The sequence below is a fragment of the Fopius arisanus genome, unplaced genomic scaffold (assembly GCF_000806365.1).
Source record: "Fopius arisanus strain USDA-PBARC FA_bdor unplaced genomic scaffold, ASM80636v1 scaffold00002, whole genome shotgun sequence".
Lineage (NCBI taxonomy): Eukaryota > Metazoa > Arthropoda > Insecta > Hymenoptera > Braconidae > Fopius > Fopius arisanus.
Window position 1 is genome coordinate 1713440 of NW_011887741.1, and position 6648 is coordinate 1720087.

Genomic DNA, 6648 nt, shown 5'->3' on the forward strand with positions numbered 1-6648 from the left:
TTTACCTCTCACCCGAGCACTCAAAATGTTCACATTACCTCATGATAAAGACAAATAAAATTCTTCCAGCAGCGTTAGTGGGGTATTTGTCTTGCCTGAAAATTTCAAACTCAAGTTTAATATTTGATAGTATGCTTTGAGCTGAAACTTGGGGATTACCCAGTGGTACCCAAGGCTCCATGATTCACCTTCTGCTCGATTAATTGTCTTTATCAACAATTCTTCAACATTCCGGATGATATAAATTCGTCCATTTACTTATTGATGTACCACCACCTATCGAATGTCACCGTGAAATCGTGATAAATCGTTAAACTGTGTTATCGCACGGTACAAACTCACCTTTACGCATTTTTCATGGTTAAGCTCAGCTCCTTGTACCTCCTATCCCCATTGTACGACCTTTTGAAATTTTATGTCCGACATACAGAGGAGTTACCCCCACTTAATGACCATGCAACATAAAATAAATCTTAATTTGAGGAATAAACCATGAGCGCAAGGGTTTTAAAATTATTCCTGAGTACACGGAGAGAAATATATTGTCAAAATTACGGGACTTTCAGATCGTGTACCGATTACGGAATCGACTCGAATAATTTATGTCACGGAATCGTAATTTTTCACTGATAATTCAGATTAAAAATTACTTTAAAATTAATTTACGCAATTTTTATTGAATATTTCTCTCCGCGTTCCTGAACCCAGCGTTAAAAATCTTTTATTCCACCTGTCCCCGTCGAATTAGAAATTTTAACAGACGACATAATGAGTAATGAAAACCAATACCCCATACACCTGTCACAAATGGTCAAACATTAAATCCATTCCCTGATTGAGACGTTCACTAAAATTCCGAGATGAGCCATTAGATGTTTCAAACTGCCTCTAAAGGGCAGCAGGAAATTAATTCGTCCACTACCAGAATTTTCCTCCCCCCAAAGATAAAAAAAAAAGACCGAGAAATATTTACATCAGCCCCCTCGACCCCTCGAACAAATAAACAAATCCCTGAATTAATAAAAAATAAATATTTAAATTGACAACGAGTGATACGATTGATTTCCACAATATTCCCGTCATTACTCGGCATTAAAGGCTCATCAAATGGCTATAAAAATGGTAATGCACCGGAGAAAGAAAAACAACATAATATTAATGCGGTGGGATCATCCAGTTGATACGAACCATTCCGATTTAGTGGGCGAAATACAGAGAAGCCGATTACGTTCACTTAATCCCCGTGAGATTCACGGCCGATTCGATTACGCATTCACAACTACTGATAACGTTCAACAAAGCCCCAATGGACTGCGTATAATTATTATTTAGTGGGAAGGTAAAAGGAGTTGTGTGAATTATTTTCCATATTTCATTGGGATTCATAGATATTTATAGTTAACATTGTTCAGGGAGATTAGGTAAATACTTATTCACTTTCAGTGCGGAAAATGTTTTACTGCTAAATGCTCATTGAACTTGGCAGGATTTTTAGCCAGCGGTGGAATGATTTCTCTATTTGAACCAAATTAAAATTTTAATTCCTATTTTCCAATTAGAACAGATCTGTTTGTTTGAAATTTGTATTTTCATGGAAATCTCAATTTCGTGTAAATTCTAATTAATTGATTTGTTTCATTCGAGGAAGAATTATTATTCAATAATTTATAAAAATAATAACAGTGTGAAGAATGAATGAACTATAGAATGGAATTAATTGAATGAATCGACAGAAGTAAATTGGTGATAGGATCTTGAACAGCAATTTTATTGAACGAATTCTGTGTTGGGATTAAAATAGCAATCAATCCGCGACTAATGTTCACCGAAATATCAGGATGATTCTAGACTAACAGCGCATTGAAGAGAATAATCCACTCGAAGCGAGTGGCTCTGCAAGCCAAACTGATTTTCGGAATACATCGACTACCTCAATATTGATTTGCTGATTCTCAATGGATGATGCTGGTTCGTGATGGATAATCCATAAGCTCGAATCGAGAATGGTCGTGACCCCAAATCCGATGCAAGATTCAGAAGGCTTTCCTTGATGTGGTAGGCATCGTTGGTTGACGACCGCACATATTTAGGTGTAAAGTTGCCCATATCCGCTGTACCTCCCATGAGGTTTCCAGCAAAACCACTTGGGTCTAGGATCTTTACTGCTAGTGTGGGTTATTGGATCATCACTGATGGTCCACCACCACATGGGATCATTAATACCAGGATGGAAGTTCCGAATTTATCCGTTGAATCATCACCTGAGACAAAACATCATCTCAACTTCTTAATTTTCAAATGAATTTTTGACTGGAGAACGTGATTTTTCCAGGTGCGATTATCCTGGTGTGCCAACTGCTGGGATCCAACTTCCCCTGCTGTTGTAACTAGAAACTACGAAAATTACGTTCCTTGGAATGTCTTTGATCCACAGTGCAGATGCGACTCGAGATAGTTCGTCGAGTGGGATCTTTACCAGTGCCGGTTACGCAAACAATGCTTTGTTTATGATGAACTTCGGGAAGAAAACTCATAGCGGATTCCAGACGTCTCGGGTCAGTGGCCTCGGCTTCGGTTTCTTTGTTGAAGGGGATGTCTGTCAGGGGAGTGAAGGAGTGGCTGACCGCAGAGACTGGTGAACTCTGAAAGGTTATTTACGATGCCGTCAATGATTGATTACCAGCTGTACCACAATGCTTGGCCGTGGTGAAGCAGTCTTCGGCACTAGGTAATTCTCTAATCGACAGTCTTTCCAACCAACAGATTCGCATTACACGGACACTCCTGGGAGCCGAGCAATTTCAGGATTCTTCTCTGATGCAAAAGAAAGGGATTTGGATAAAGTGGTACGACTCATTCCACTCTTCCTGCTCTCTGCATCAGCTGCAGTCCAGTGACCCTTGTCAACAATCCCGGAGGGATTCACCTCTAGTATCACTACAAGTAGCAACTGAGCTCAACAAAAAAGGATTGAAAACAATTTGTTTTGTTCACTAGCATCAAAGAAATGCAAATGACTACAAACTGAAGTGAACAGCTGATGGATAAGTGACAGCGGATGCACGCGGTGAGTCTGTCCCATCTCATCCCTTAAGTGAATCATCTTCACGGTCGAGAATACTTCAATCATGCCAATAAACATCACCTCGAGCCACTCGACGCAACTGCAATCTCCATATTCATTATTCGTGGCAAGTCATGTGGAAGTCGCTTCTGCCTTCTTCGTGAAGAAAATTTCAAATTGTCAATTTTCCATAAAATAACGGTGCGATTTCGCTCATTTCCATTTTACCAGTAGTGCCGAGGGGTACCGAGGAAATGATCAAATCTGAGTGAATTCCAGTCAGGGGTTGCCTAGGTATCACCGTCCAAACGCATCCTACATGAAGCCAAATCCGTCCAAACGAAGCGACACTCCAAATTCGTGCAATTTCATTGCAGACGATTCCCTTTCAATTAATGCTCACCTTTCAATCCATAAATATGTTCATAAATCTTTCTAAGTGATCGAAGTATGAAAGCCCGGAAGGAATCAAAGCTCAGCTTGGTGAACAATGAGGTACTCCCGAAAATCGTTAATTACGTACAAGCCTCGTAGCAGGTCCTCTTTGTGCTAACTATCGTTATTAGCTCGTACCAGTGAGTTCCATCACAAAAGCGTATTCATACTCCGCTAAAATATTTTCCACCATTGAATCTCATACCTCCAGACCTCAATGTTTATGCAATCGCTGCTGCGTATTGTTAATTCATCATACACCATTGGCGTGTTTTCTTTTATTTCCTCCAAAATAATTGTGGAAATCTTTTTCTCTCCCCATTCAGGGCTGTTCTCTTTCAATTTAGGTTAGCATGAGATGATATCGCTAGCTCAATGTGCCTCAGGGACTGATAGAATCGTAGAGTATATCCACGAAAAAGAAAATTAGATGATGTAAAATATAACTGGAGAGAGGAGACCGGTATTTTCAGACAGGTAGTGAGAACCAGATATGGGTAAGTACATATCCACTTGAGTATGTACAGTTGGTGGTACATAGGTGGATCATTATATTGCACGCGACCCGTGTCGCTCAGGCTCGTTTTATCTACCATCTGGAGCACTTCCCTCACAATCTCTAGTAATCGTGGTTTTCCTCCGGGGCATTGGGTGTTATTGGTGCACCATCAGACCAATGGAGAACACAGTAAATAAAATATTTTATCAATTTACCGAGACGAATTTTGACTTTCTGGTGTTTACACTCAACTTGATCAATTCATTTCGATAAAAATTGAATACAGATTGCCATTTGTATCGGATTCACTTTTATCTAATAGTTCTGATCATGGCATTACGGGAGACGTAGCTTTCAGTGTGCAAAATCGGAAGAACAAATACGATTCAAGTGCCCCAGGACAAGCAATAAGAGAATACAGAAAAATGCGATAAATCAGTATATAGAGAAACTGAGGTCGATGGAACGTGGGTTAATCCCTCGAGGCTCACAATCTCGTTGCTGCGTTTTCTATTTCTTCTTTCTGCCGTATTTTTACTGTCTTTTTGTACCATCGATATACAGTCATGTTCAGTGACAACATCCCCATCGTCATCACATACTTCTTCAGCTCAATAGAACGCAGAAGTGTAGTTTACGAGCATATCCCTTCTTTTTTTTTACTTTTATTCCGTCTGGCTCCATTTTGTTTTCTCCCTATTTACGAGCCGCTTTTATGACATTAACCGAATCCTCAAGCAATCGGATGGATTTGCCCGGCGATTCCGAGATTACATGAATTTTATATAGTGGAACAACAGCTGATGCATCTTTGATGTGTCTCCGATTTATTCCGCATAAATTGTCGTATTTCTTCAGATTTTTAGAAAATTTTTGAATTTCACGATAATATCTTGTGCTGTCTCAAAAATCTATGAATATGTACTGTAATATATCCCCCGGAAAAAAAATTGTAATCGGAATATTTTTTCCAAATTCACAAAAAATTTCGAGAAACCTTTTCAAAAAATTTTTTTTCGAAACAAAAAAAATTCCGTAATTTTTATTAAATATTTCTCTCCGTGCACGGATAATCGGCGAATTCTGATAAATATCCATAAGTTATTTAGAAAAAATTTGAAGGATTTCCCATTTTTTTCTACAGCTCAAAAGATCTCTTGATCTTCTTGTTCAAGAATCAATAAATTAATTAACCAAAAAAGCAGAATATTCTCCATTTTCTGTGAAAACAGAGACATCTGAAAAGAGAAACTAAAAAATCCCTCATTACTCCGACGGATAATCTTGAAATTTTGATAGACTCCGTTTCTTCATCAGACGCATCACCCAATCCGGACAATCTCTTCATCTCCACAACAATACCTCAACGAATTGAATCCTAAATTCCAAAAAAGAGAGAAAAAAAAAGAATGGATGGCATCGGTAACCTGAGCATCAGAATCCAATCTACCTCTTGTCCTGTAAGCTTCTTATTGGCCTCGTAGAGGAGTGCGCGAAATACCTCTCCAGGTCTGTCGCGGGGAATAAAATGGGAATGGGTGCAGCAAGTTACCAGAAAGATGCTTGAGAACATTGAAGAGGAAGAGGAATTGGTCCTTGTGGTAGAAGAGGAATGAAAAAAAAAATCCCTGGTATCTGAGTGAGTCAACGGGTATCCGGAGGACTGAAAGAGTTATCCTTTCATAACGACTCGTTTCTACTCGATCTCGCTTATCTTGTCTCATCCGTCTTGTTTGTGAGCTCTTTCCACCCCCCAACCCTCTCTAATTTTATGAAGAGCAAGTCTTCCATTTTCCTTCTGAGTCACCGCAAACCGAAAAATCTGGGAATCTAAGTGGCTCCGGGGGACGTCAATGGAGATATCTCCAATATTTGTGGATGGTTGGAAAAAAATCAATGTCCAGATAAGCCCCACCGGATCTTTTCAGTTCCTGAAGAAAAAAGGAAGTAATAAACAGTAAAAAGATGAATGATCCCGGAATGAGGGAAACACCGGAATAACTCTCCGAGGGTGTAGGTGATCAGGTATTGATAATTTAATTTCAGGAATTTTCTCTAACTGTGTCGGAGCCTGATTGCCCTAGATAAATTCATTCCTTCAAATCGTAAAATTAATAATTTTTTGTGGTTGGGGGAATGTGCGGAAATTTTCTCTTCCCTTTCCTTATATATGATTTATGTATATATTTTTTGTAATTTATATAAATTACATTATATAAAAGATCGTATACTCAATCAACTCAATTCGACTCAATTTCATAATTAATTCTGTCTATCTTATCAGTTGACGGATAAATTAAGTGTCGCAGAAAAATTTGGTGGGGGAATTCTCCTGCATTGATAACAAAAAAATCAATGTCCAGATAAGTCCCACCGGGTGCTTTCAATTCGCGAAAAAAAAAAATAATAAATAATGAAGAAGAAAAAGAGAAACGATTCCGGCATGACGTACAGACCGGAATAACTCTCCGATGGTTGATGGAATATGCGAAAATAAAGTGAAATAGAAGAGCCGGTGTGAAAGAGCCGGGAGGAATGGAGGATCCAGGGTGTGAAAAAAGGGGAGAAAATAAAAAAGAAAACACACCGGAAAAAGAATCACACAAAAGATAGGTGCAGAATACGTGGAAAACAATCGTGGAATAAGATT